Source organism: Triturus cristatus, chromosome 7 (assembly GCF_964204655.1).
Source record: "Triturus cristatus chromosome 7, aTriCri1.1, whole genome shotgun sequence".
Taxonomy (NCBI): Eukaryota; Metazoa; Chordata; class Amphibia; order Caudata; family Salamandridae; genus Triturus; species Triturus cristatus.
In genome coordinates this window covers 1688405692-1688419375 of record NC_140590.1, presented here as the reverse complement: position 1 = coordinate 1688419375, position 13684 = coordinate 1688405692, and the positions used below count along the sequence as shown (strand labels likewise).

Genomic DNA, 13684 nt, shown 5'->3' with positions numbered 1-13684 from the left:
CAGCAATTCTTGGTTATAAATTGGGGCAATTCAAGCTTTTTACACATAATGATACTCCCAGGCAGATAAATCCGGAAGGAGATGTAATATGTGATTTAGGAATAAAAAAAAGCCTAAATGTAGATTCACCATTCTCAAGCAGCTGTGGGTGGTAGTGGATGGCCCGAAAGGGGAGATAGCTAGCTGGTTAACCTTGCCTCTCTCAGTGATTGACAGGAGGCCGACGCTATCAAAGGGTGGGGTGCAAATGCCCGGCCCTGATTCCCCCCAGGCCTCTTTAATCCACCACCAGACAAGTCCCTACCCCTCTACCTCACTCTTTCAGGTTCTTTTTTATCCCTGTTTTTTTTCTTTCTCACTGTTTTTCCATCTTACTCCTCTTTACCCATTTTTATATTTTTCTCTCTCTGTGTCAAAGATGAGTAAAAAATAAGCGGCAGCCCCCCAGTGCTTAATTTGAGCCGGTGCTTTCCGGTGCTCAGCACCGGCACTTAATTGTTTTCCGGTGCTCGGCACCGGCACCTAAGTGTCAAAACCGTACTTAGAACAGTCCACCACATTGTGGCGCTGCTCATCTAATTTAGAGATGAGCAGAACAATAGTTGTTTAGGACGACAATATACATTAAAATTGTCAATACCAGCTTCCCCAGCCATTCCTTTAGCTTTGGGGACCTGGAATAATCTGAACTGTCGCATTTACATGTGAGAGAGATGTTTAGTAGTTGTCTTGGCAGCGATGAGTGGTCAAGCTTCAGTGGCCTCCTGGTCACAGCCCTGGCACTTAATATTTTACAAATTAAGCACTGCAGCCCCCAAAATGAGTGCCAGTGGCCCCACGTGTTACCACCGGCTCAAATTAAGCACCTAGTATTGCGGTCCCCAAATTTGGCTGGTTTGATCTGAAATTCGAGTGCTCGTACCTTTGAGTCCTTTGAGCGGCTCAGTGGGCTGCGTTCATGACTTTTCCCCAAGCTGATACTACGGAAGCCTGACTGTGACAAATAGCCTTGGCCTGGACTCAAGTCTTCCGAGCGTGACGGTGTCCCTCTCCAACATGCAGACAAATTACGCTGCTTTGTCCGGCATTATGTAAAGCTCACGGGTCACGTGGCAGCCCTACGACCTCCTTATCGTTGGGGGAGGGGTCACCTTGTACTTTGCTGACTTCAATCATTTTTTTAATTAAGAAATGTCAGTGCGTTGGAAATCGAAACATCTGATACCGAAGGGGGGAGGAGGGGCTCTATTACCCTGAACTCTGGTTGGGAGCGCTCCTATGATACCTGACGGCTGACGCAAAATGGGCAGTTTACATTTGGAAAGTGTGTACTACTGAATATTAATGTATTGTTCATATTCCTTTATTCGGGAGAGTGTGACAGCACTGACTCGCCCTCTCTTCTGAGACAGAACCACACACGTGAAACCCATTCCTGAGCCTACACTCTGCATTTGAGATGCTCAGGGTCAGACGGTTCCTTCACAAGGAAGGGCTCCATTTTAATGTTGCCCTCCTCAAGCGTTATCCATACTTCTTGTCTAAGCCTGAATGTATCTGTTATCACTTATAGATCACTTACAGATCTATCATTCTGGGATAGTATGAATCTGTCTTTGCTTGGTACACTCTTCCGCGTAGGGTACCAGCTGCTGTAAGCTAGAATGTTATATGTATTGTATTGAAATTCCATTTATATAGCGCTTACTACCCCTGGCTAGGCGTCGAAGCGCTTATTCGGCAATGCAGCCCTGCGAATTTCCAGCACTGTGCCACGTGTACCTGCTCACCATGCGTGGGCCAGCAGACCTGCCCATGAGAAACTCATAACACTCAGAAAACAAGCATTGGCAAAGCCAGTAAATCTCACCTTTTTTGACTCCTTGGCTTTGCCAGTGCTTTCTGCTGTGCTTTTTGACTTTGCAGTGCAGGTTTCTGTGTCGAAGAGTCTGTATCCATCATGGGAGGAACCACTTTGGAGGGTAAGTAGTTTGATTGAACATCCACTAATGGTTGTTGATGCTTGCAGAATGTCTGCCAGTAAATGCTTCCATCCAACTCTCTGGAGCCCCCTGGGCTGTTGTACAGTATATTAGGGACCGTGTACTTATTTTTCCTGAATGTCTGCCACCGTTTCCAAGGTGATCCCGCGCAGAGTCGATCAACTCCATCAGGCATAGCGATGGACCATTTACCCTACACTGGCAGCTTATGTGCCTCCATGGCCCTCATTACAAGTTGGTTTGGTTCAGCCAGAGCCTCACATCACAATTACAAGTCTCTCTGGAATCAGAACTATCTATCAGGGCTGCAAACTCCAGACCCGGTTACTTCTGGGTAGGGAAGCTCCAGGCCTGTCTGGTACTGCATGCAATCGCCCAACTTTAGCCCACACCTAGCCCCCTGCAGCTTCACACGGGGAGCTGACAATGCTCCCTGGCCTCCCCCAGGCAGATGGAAACCTGCCAAGACCCTCCAGCCCCCCCCCCACCTTTCCATAACCCTCCTTCTTTCCCACGCTCCCCTGCTAACACTTTCCGTTTGCTCAAAACAGACAGAAAGTAGTGTTTTTTTCTGCCAGAATCATGAAAAACTGTCTGGTAAAGGACCCAGTATTTACAGTAGGCCTGAGCGGTGAACTCCGCTCCGTTTGCAGAGTTTGCAGAGTTTTTTGCACACCCCGGAGTTCGCAGAGTTCCAAAAAATTCAGCTCCGCATAGCAGCGTTTTGTCCTCGCTCACCCTCGCCAAGTGCCGGTACTCCGTACCGGACAGTACCGGCCCATTTAAAGCACTGCCCTCGCCAACGGTAAGTTGGAGAGCGCAAGTGAGGAAAATGCAACGCGAGACCGGTTCCCGGCGAGATTTCTCAATGCGGGTGGTCAGGGATGGACGCTACCGCTTGCTTTGAGAAACCTTCCGTTCGCGTTGAGGATGCTGCCGATCGAGTAGAACTTCTACTCAAGTGGCAGAAAGAAGCAGCGCTCTCTTGCACTGAGCGTGATGCCTTTCACACTGCTTTTAGAGCTCAGGACAAACACCTGGCACTAAAAATCAGTGCGAACGGTGCAAGGTAATGCACTCTGCTTCTCGCGGAACTCCTTGTAGCTTGGTGGAGTTTTTTTGTCACTTCGCGGTGTTTCGTGTAGTGGAACTCCACAAATTCCACCCAGGCCTAATTTACAGGCTTGGGCAGTAATTTCACATTCTTGGTGGAAAAGTGGGGATTGCTAGTGTTTGGTGGGGGGTTTCCAACTGGAATTGGATATTCCCCAATTCTGGACAACTCCGAATCAGGGGTTATATCTGGCAGAGTGAACCCCTGTCATTGGTATAGCTGGAAAGCTCTGCCTGGTGCCTGCTGGCCACCTAGGGAACAATATATGACACAGGCCCAGCCGCTGAATAAGGGGACAGGGACTTTGGACTGGGGTTTGTTCCTGCCACCTCCAGGTATGGCCTGTGTCTGCACCTATGGGTTGTCTGTGGTGCAGCAGGCCCGTGGGGTGGAGAAAGCCCATATTTGTACAGCATTTTACTTTCCAACCAGCAGTATGGGGTCCCATTTTCTCTGATGACACTAGAGCCCTAGGACCCCCTAAAAGGCCACTGGTGTATAGAAAGAGTTGCAGTGGGCTGCTGGTTCCTTCTAGCTGCACCCTCCGGTGGGTGTAATCAAATGCCTAATTTGTGCCAGTGTTTACCGTTGCTTAGCACCAGCACTTGTTTCTAAACACCAGCACTTATTTATGACAGTCCACCACATGGTGGCGCTGCCTGATTCGGAGCAGAGCTCCTAAATAAGAAAAGGCGTTCAATATACTTAAGAAAATATTGAAACCGCGGGGAGGGGGGGTATCCCTACAGTGTGATGTGAACTGTAAATACCTCGGACCCTGGTACTTATACTTTTTGGGGCCGCCCTCCTTGCTTGAGTCTGTCCTCTTGAGCGGAAGTAGAGATGGCTGGGATGGCCCTGGCTGTTGGTCCCAGCCGGACAGAGGAGTGATGAAGGACCCCGGCATGTGTATGTGCGGTTCATGCTTTTGTTCAGTAAGAGCCAGGCTGCAGTGGTTTGCAGCAGGCTAAGTGTGTCCTGTGGGCTCTTTGGTTCTTAGAAGTCACTAAGTGCTTTTTGCTGTAGTGATTTGACAGACAGCTGAAAGCTCCCAGAGGCGCGTAGTGTGAGGTCGAGGCGTGTGCAGTTTAAACTGTGCTGTATTTCTGATGCGGCAATCAAGTTTATTGTACAATGCGGTTTTTATGGATTTTGGCCGAACAACAACATATTGATTGATGTGTCAGCGATGGCATATTTTAGTTAGATTGTTTTGGCGGACCTGGGGGCTTTTTACAGATTTCCCTGCAGGCTCATGCTTGGCAGAAGGCCCCAGAGAGAGCGATCATGTGCACTTAGTAGGTCTCTCTCTCTTTCTCTCTCTCTCTCTCTTTCCCACCTCTCTCTCTCCCCTCTCCTCTCCTCTAGCTCTCTCTTTCCCACCTCTCTCTCTCCTCTCTCTCTTTCTCTCTCTCCCCTCTCCTCTCTCTCTATCTTTCACTCTCTCTCGTTCCCACCTCTCTTTCTCCTCTCTCTCTTTCTCTCTCTCTCCCCTCTCCCCTCTCTCTATCTTTCACTCTCTCTCTTTCCCACCTCTCTCTCCTCTCTCTCTATCTATCTCCACCTCTCTCTCTCTTTCACTCTCTCTCTCTTTCCCACCTCTCTCTCCTCTCTCTCTTTCTATCTCTCTCTCTCTCCGCTCCTCTCTTTTTCTCTCTCCTCTCTCTCCCACCTCTCGCTCTCTCTCTCTCCTCTACCTCCTCTCTCTCTCTCTTTCTTTCTTTCTCTTTCTTACTTTCTTTCTTTTTTTCTTTCTCTCTCACTCTCTCTCTGCCTCTCTCTCTATGTCTCTCCCTGTCTCTCTCTCTCTCTCTGTCTCTCTCTTTCTCTCTCTCTCCCCCTCGCTTTCTCTCTCTTTCTCCCCCCTCTCTCTCTGTCTCTGTCTCTTTCTCCGTCTCTCTTTCTTTCTCTCTCTCACTGTCTATTTCTCTCTCTGTCTCTGTCTCTCTTTCTTTCTCTGTCTCTTTCTCTGTCTCTTCCTCTCTCTGTCTATCCACATGCCCTCTCCTTTCCTACCTTGTTTGTTTTCTTCATCGATCTTCTATTCTCTCTGTGAGCGCTCCAACTGTTTACAAACCTCTCTTTCTCTCCCTTCTGCTGACCTCTTGATTCTCTCTTCCTGTAGCTACCCTTCCACTCTCTCCCGTCCTCTATTTCTCCCTCTCTCTGTTTCTCAGCATGTGCCTTCCTCCCATTTCGTTTTCTGTTTCTACATCTATTCTTTTCTCTCTCTCACTTCCTGTTTACATCTTCCTACTTTATCCCCCCTCGGTCTTTATGTCTCTCTCTCTCTGTCTTCTGCTGTCTGTCTTTATACTCTCTATATCTCTGTGTCGTTTCTACTTTTTTCTGTATTTGCCCTCCCTCCTACCTGTTCTGATTTTGTGTGTTTATCCTTCACGTCTATCGTTTTGACTAGCTGCCCCTCCTTCTCCTTCTTCCTTCATGTGACCTTCTCTCATCTCCCTTCTTTTCCTCTATTAACATTTCTCTCTCACTTCCTGGAAATCTTTATACTCCCTCTTGAACTTCATTTTCTCGCCGCCCACCCCCATGTTCTCCCTGTGTTCGCCCTTCTCTCCTTGTTGTCTCTGCTTCTAACTTGAGTTGCCAGAAGACAGACAGACTCCCAGCTGCACCATCTCCAAGGCCTCAAGTTGCCTCCCTCTCAGGCTCTCTTCTTCTCTGTATTTTTCCCCTCTCTCTCTGTTTAAGTCTGTCTTTCTTTCTTCCTGTGTGTATTCTTTCTCACCCACTTTCCACCCCCATAATTTTCTCTTTTTGCCAGAGAGGATGCTGGCTTTTCAGCTGCACTATCTCCTGGGCCTTAGCATATCTTTCTGTCTTTTTCCCTCTCTCGCTCTCCGGGTCAGTTCTTCGTCCTGTGTGTGCCCTTCTCTTCCTCACCCACTATCCACCTCCATCATGTTCTCTCTTTGCCATAGAGGAGACTGACTCCAAGCTGCAGCATCTCCTGGGCCTCAGGCCCTCTCTCGCTCTCTCTCTTTTTTTCTCCCTCTCTGTCTCTTTCTTCGCTCTCTCTTCCTTCTCTCTCCCTTATTCTCTTTTTCTCTCTTCTCTTCTCACTCTTCTCTTTCTCTCTCTCTCTCTCTTTCTTTTTTCCTGTGTGTGCCCTTCTCTGTCTCACCAACTCTCTACCTCCATCATGTTCTCTCTTTGCCATAGAGGAGACTGACTCTAAGCTGCAGCATATCCTAGGCTTCAGCCTCTCTCTCTCTCTCTCTCTCTCTCTCTCTCTCTCTCTCTCTCTCTCTCTATCTCCACTCTCTCTCTCTCTGCTCTCTCTCTCTCTCTTCTCTCTCCCTCTCTTTTCTCCCTCTCTCTCTTTCTTCCTTCCCTCCTGTGTGTGCCTTTCTCTTTTTCCCGAACTCTCCACCTCCGTCATTTTCTCTCTTTGCCAGAGAGTAGGCTGACTCCAAGTGCAGCATCTCCTGGGCCTCAGGCTGCCTCTCTCTTCCAGTTTGTCTTTTCCCTCTCTTTGCATAGGTCAGTCCCTGTTTCCCTGTGTGGCCTATTCTCTCGCCCTTACTTGTTATCCTTTCTCGTTACTTCTTTTGGTTTCTCTCTTTGCCAAAGCGTATGTTGACTCAAGGTGCAGCGCCTACTTGGTCTGTCTCAATCTCCTGCCCGGGCCAGGGGTTGGAAACAGGCACAGCTGGATTAGAACAACCTTTTTTCATCACTGTCTTCAGCATAACCACTCTACACCCTGCAGTACTGTGTTGTAGCATTTATATAGCGCTTACTACCCCTATGTGGAGTTGTATAGACTCTAGAGCTCACCCACAAGGATGGTAAGCTACGCCAAGTAACGTGTGTGGTTGGGAGGTTGTTGTTAGGTCTCGCCTGACCCAGCGCATGCGCTGCTCTGGCGAGACTTTTTGTGAGGGCTCAAAAAAGTGCTACCATGGCCAGCCTAGAGCTACAGTGCAGGTGCGCGGGCGCCGCTTTGATGTTTGATCATGATCGCGATCGCTTTCACTTTCACCGCTTTGATGTTCTCGGTGTGCCAGTTCTTTTTTTTTCTGTTTATTACTTCTATGTAGTAATGGTGGCACACGTGCTTTAGCTTAAACATCTTAGGCTAAAGTCGGGTGCTGAGATTGCTTCAAAAGTAAAGAAATAGACAATTCTTTACTTTTGAAGCAATCTCGGCACCCGACTTTAGCTTAAGATGTTTAAGCTAAAGCAGGGGTGCCGCCATTACTACAGAGCAGTAATAAACAAACAAGCATTGGCATAGCCAATAGGTCTCGCTTTTGGTACCTTATAAGTATTTAGTTATGCAACTGTTGCATGGCTAAACACTTATAAGGTCCCAAAAGCGAGACCTATTGGCTATGCCAATGCTTGTTTTTGTTTTGAACCTATGCGGGAAGTGTTTTCATGTCATGTGTGATGACCACAGAGGTGTGGTTCTTGTTAACAAACTCAGCGCCTGTCAGTCTGATGTGTGAGGGTTTGTGAGAGATAGATGTGTGAATTATAACGAGGGCTAACAGCCACAGGGTTAGCGGGATGCTGTGCGCCCCTATGCCAAAAATAGCGGAAATCAGTCAAGGCCCAAAAATCTATACACCAAGCACAGATGCTGTTGAGTGAGAAAAGGAGTACCGAAAAGACAAAAACGAGAATTGCTGACACGAGCAATAGCCATGCACCAATTATTTTTTATTTCTGTATCTTTAAAAAAAAATTAAAGCCAGGGACACTGCTGACCACTGTGTAAATAAATACACCCCATAAAGGAGGGAGGATGTGAAAAAGAAATCAAGGCTGGCAGTCTAGCAGAAACTGCACAAACTTCAAAGGACCCAGATTTCACCAGCTCCTACTTGGCCGAAGGATGCCACGTGTTGAGCAGGGGTTCTGCTGAACAAGATCTCCCACGACCTCAGCCGGGGACTCTGCTGAGCTGGGGACATCACCCCTTCGTGCTCGGGTGACCCAACATCTCAAGGAGCGACTCAGAGAAGTGGTCCACTGCTTCCCCATCTCAACCAGGGCCGGACTGGTCGTAGCGGGCACTGGGCAATCCCCTGGTGCGCCGCACGGGTGGGGGCCGGTCCCTCGGGACCGTTTTTGCAGCATAGCTGCAAAATCGGCCCTGTAACAAAATCGGTCGAAAACCGGCCCCAAAAAGAGCTCGGCGGCACCCCCAAGCCCCGGGCGGGCCGGCCGAGCACTTTGCCAGGGCTGGTTTTGGTTTCCAGTCCGTCCCTGATCTCAACTGCCCCAACGCAGGCTCACATCACTCTTTTAACTATACATGTATGACACAAATATTGCAATACCATTATAAATGATATATTTTGGCAGTATAGAACGAATCAATACACAATACTAGCATGCTGATGAGTTAGTATCAAATACTTAGACTATGGAGAAACAACCAAGCAAAAAAGAGAATAGAACAAACAAAACACACTTTACGCTTTAACTGACATAGGGCACCAGTACACAACTTTTTCCATTGGGTGTGTATATAGGGTCCTAAAGCAGATAGGGGCAATGTGCCAACCACATCCCTTAAACTATCCCCCAATAGCTATATAAAAAGTAGATCTAATACAATGAGGAAACACCCACTGCCTAATTTGTGAAAGAAAGAGTGCCAGTGCCCGAAGCTCTGCTCAGAAGCCGGCGGCCAGTGCAATTAAATGTCGGCGTGCCGAATACCAAGGCTGGTTGTCTGTAACTCACTACCAGACACTCCCTGCCTCCTTTTCTCCCTCTTGCAGGTTCCTGCTTCCTCCTTTGGTGATGCTTTTGTTGTTTTTCTCTTCTTTCAACTTTCCGATCTGTGTTTCTTTCCCTCTCTTGCGCTAGGTAAATGTCTAATGCGGAGAAATAAGTGGCCGTCCCAAAAAATAAGTGCCGGTGGCCCCCATCGGCATCCACCGGCTCAAATTAAGCACTGGAAACACCAGAACACATGGGAAAGGGTGGTTCAAGTGTCGCTAAGGTATCAGCTTCATATTGGTAGATTTGGGAAGTGTTATGTGACTGGTGTGTATTAATATTGGCCTGCGATTCGGACAGTTAATGTAAAACGTTCGAAGCAATATGGCTATATCGCAAGCATCCATATAGTCTCACTAAAATTATTTGACAAGATGAAACCAATATCAAAGTTCCATTTGGATGGAACTGTAGTTTCATTTACGTAGCGCTTCATACCCCTGTTGAGGTGCCGCAGAGGACTTGCCAGTGGGTGGCATGCTACTCCCTGGAAGTGCTATGGATGAAAGGATGTGTGTCTGGGATGTGTCCTTACATGGGTAATGTTTCGATGTGGTGCATACGGATCAGAGAGGTGTTGTTATCATGTTTTGCTACTGCACCTAGATGTGGGCTTGAAATGAATAAAAGTGACCCATAGGAGAGTTAAGCATTAGAGCGGCTGTGTGGATTTGTGGGGAATGTGTGGGTGATGTGTGGCTTGTGTGGGAAGTGCTTTAGTGTCACGCGACTGCCAGCAGAGACTGCCAAGCAGTGTCACTGTATTCAGGAATAATGGAGGACAGACATGCTCATGCAACCAGGCAGACACCTGCCATCTTTACAGTGGTCTGTTTCATACAGTTTATACCACTTTTAGTATGTAGGTAGACAGAACCCAGAGCTGAAAGATGCCATCCTGGAGGGTGCAGCCCTCCATTGGATATAGAGTAAACTTTGAAGCTCACATAGGAGAGGACGAGGAGCAACCCACTGAATGTGGCGTTACATAACCAGCCTTAGTATGTCCTCTGGGGAGTTCCCCCCGGAATGGAGCAACCCATGAAATGGGCATTATGCACCTACCCTGCATTAAATGTGCTGTAAGTGGGTCCACAAGAAGCCACAAAGGAGCAGCCCCTGGGATAGGGCCCTGCAAAACAGGCCTTAATATATGCTCTTGGTTCACCTAACAAACAGTGGCGTAGCTGGGGGGTGGTGGGTGCGGACCGGCCCAGGCGGCATGAGTTTTGGGGGCGGCGGTAGCAAGAATCGGCAGCACCCCGTCAACCCCCGTCTCTACGTGCGGCCGTTGTGGCCGCCTGAATCGCGAGCACAACACCCCCCCCAGCTCTTTGATCAGGCTGCCACAGGCGGCAAACGCAGGGGCCGCCGCCACGGGCGGCCTAAGGCCTAGCTACGCCACTGCTAACAAAAGCCCTTCGGTATGGACATTACACGACCAGTCATTGTCCATGCTTTGATGGCCACCCTGGAGAGGTAAAGTAGACAGTTCTGTAGAACACAGAGCTATAACTGGCACAAAGGCCATTGGTAAGCCAGCAGGATGGAAAAATAGAAACACATATACATTTTGTATTTATGATGTTGACATTTTGACTTGTTTACTTTGCTGTTTTCAAGGGATAAGGTGTATCACAATGTGCTGCAGTGCCTGCAGCGAAAGGGTTTACTGCTTTTTTACTGCTAATCAAAACATGTTATGTTATGTTATGGTGAATTTATACCGTGCACAAATACTCAAGAGTGTCCTGGCGCGCAAAATAACCGTGACCAGATAAAACGAGGAGTTTAAAACAGCTGCTTAAAAAGGAAGGTTTTTAGTTGCTTTTTAAAAAGTCTGAGATGCTGAGTGTTCCGTAGTTCCAGGGGCAGGGCATTCCATGCTATAGCTGCCTTCATGGAAAGGGACTGGCCCCCCATCCGCGTTCTACGGAATCGTAGGATCGCCATTCCGTCGTTGGGTGGCAGAGCGCAACGATCTATTGGGGACACAGAAAGCACAGCGCTTCCTGATGTGCGATGGTCCAAGGCCGTGCAGGGCTCTATGCACCAGGGTGAGGGCTTTAAATTGCACTCTCTGGACCACAGGAAGCCAGTGCAGATCTCTGGCTTCCAACAGGGGGGCGGAGCCAAAGACCCTCTCCTGTTGATTCTCACATAATTGTCTGGCAACAGCTGTGCTGTCAAACCAGGCCATAAAAAAGTTCTTTGTATTACACGAGAAGTCGAGGCTGACGTTGGGGAGTACTTAAGCATGTGAATCTATAAAAGAGCTAATGTTAGAGGACTCGATACACACAAATGCTGTCCTTTTCAGTCTAAATCCATGATTGATTTACTTGCTCTACAAAGATTGATTTCCTTTCTTCTGCGGAGGACTTCAGGCTGAAGCCAATGCATGCACATTTATAAGCACAGTTTGTCCCAGCTGAATTTCAGGTCTTGTAGCAAAATCAGTCCAGTAGTATTTGGAGAAGTGTGCAGAGCTCAAAGTGTCTCTCTTGCATATTTCTTGGTAGGACCATTCCAGAAAAAAATGGACTCCGCGCCCTGGTAGAGTGAGCCCTCATATTTTCTGTAGCTGGGTCAGTTTGTTGCACAGCTGCAATGTTCACCTATATGCCCCTGCTTCATTGTTCGACATGCCTTTGCCTTGAGACAAATTCCAAAGAATAAAAACAAGCATTGGAAAGGCTAAAAGGGCCAGGTTTCACATGCTTAAGAATGTAGTGACAAATGCACAAATGCAAAAGTATTAGTAAAACCTTCAAGACAGCCATGCTAGAGTCAGGCTTTCATCCCAGCTGTGACAAATGCTCTACCGTTTAGGATGCATGTTTTAGCTAAAGGGTGATTGTGACAAAGAGGGATGTTTGTTTGTACTTTTCAGAAATCAAATAGCCCTTCGGCCATTGGGATCCAAGCACTTCCTAGGATGTAGAATGTACAACAAACAACCATTGGAAGATCTAGCTTCACATTAACTGGGGGGGGGGGGGGGTGGCCTGAGGTAATCCACCTTAGCCCTTGCTCACCCAAGCGCAAGCATCACTTCACAGGAAGGAAATGTAATGAAGTAACAGCCAGTCATAGGAGCTCTGAAAGGTCAAAGACGCAGCTTCTTTCTTACTGTGCAAGAAGTTGTTAGCTGAGCAGAAAGAAACACTGCACAGCGCCAAGATAAGGTTTAGAAAGGTTTCTGTTTGAGGCGCTGTTTCATGAATTTAGAAATGCAGTAAGCAGATTCAGCAGAAACTCACCTTAAATTCTATATCTTGTAATGGGACTGTTTTGTATGATTAAAAATGTAACGCTGATCAAAACTAAAGCACAACTCCTGAGCGATGTCAAGTTCTAAGGCTAGACTGACGAAGACACAGCGCAGGAAGCAAAGTTGCTGTGGTGAGCTGTGCTGGGGGAGAGAGCATCGCAGAGCCATATTTACTAAAAACAGCCTGCTGCTGTATTTTTTACCCTTCTTGTACACTTTAAGGCTGAGTAGCGCCACACATACACACGCATGCGCTCACACACACACACCCTTCACCATAGGGCAAAGGGGTGTGTGTGTGCTGTGTACCATAGCTTTTGTAATGGAATGGTACCCTTCCAGTACAAAATCGTATGCTTAGACAATCTTTTTCAACATGAGCCACATTGGATGTCTGGTATATGGTGTAACACACGTGCAATCTTTGAAATATTAGGAGATAATTCCTCCGACTGTGAGCATGCCTAAAAGAGGTGTCATTTTTTGACGCAAAGCCAGATCTGACAATCTTTGTAGACCTGGCGTTGCATCAAAACCACTTTTAGTGGCATTGGAATGCCTAAGTACCACCCATCGAACACTTCCTTGAGGCAAAGTGCTATTTGCACCACAGCAAGTGCAAGACAGTGCAAAGTGCTATTTGCACTACAACAAGTGCAAGACAGTGCAAAGTGCTATTTGCACCACAACAAGTGCAAGACAGCACAAAGTGATATTTGCACCAAAACAAGTGTAAGACAGTGCAAAGTGCTATTCGCACCACAACAAGTGCAAGACAGTGCAAAGTGCTATTTGCACTACAACAAGTGCAAGACAGTGCAAAGTGCTATTTGTACTACAACAAGTGCAAGACAGTACAAAGTGCTATTTGCACCAAAACAAGTGCAAGACAGTGCAAAGTGCTATTTGCACCACAACAAGTGCAAGACAGTACAAAGTGATATTTGCACCAAAACAAGTGTAAGACAGTGCAAAGTGCTATTCACACCACAACAAGTGCAAGACAGTACAAAGTGCTATTTGCACCCAAACAAGTGCAAGAAAATGCAAAGTGCTATTCGCACCACAACAAGTGCAAGACAGTGCAAAGTGCTATTTGCACTACAACAAGTGCAAGACAGTGCAAAGTGCTATTCGCACCACAACAAGTACAAGACAGTGCAAAGTGCTATTTGTACTACTACAAGTGCAAAACAGTGCAAAGTGCTATTTGCACTACAACAAGTGCAAAACAGTGCAAAGTGCTACTTGCACTACAACAAGGGCAACTTTCCATCATAAAAAACGTTTTGTCCTGAAAAGGACATACTTTATCGATGCTTTACTCCTCTTTGTGTCACTTTTGCGGGGGAGTAAATTCTTGCTAAATCTGCTGCTAAGTGTAAGTTTCTGGAGCACCTAAACTCCAAACAGTGAAAAACCAGGTAGGGGAGTGGTGGCCAAGAATCAGCAGTGAAAGGCACTGTGCACTTTTGTGGGTCATCTGAGTGAAAATGTCCAGGGCACAGGAGTGGGTAGATGGGCAGTGTT

General features: G+C 47.4%; 1 protein-coding gene across 2 annotated transcripts in view; it reads left to right on the top strand.

The window, feature by feature from the left end:
• Nucleotides 1–13684, top strand: part of GPR162 (G protein-coupled receptor 162) — a 164284-nt gene that overhangs the window by 43551 nt on the left and 107049 nt on the right. The window lies entirely within an intron of this gene.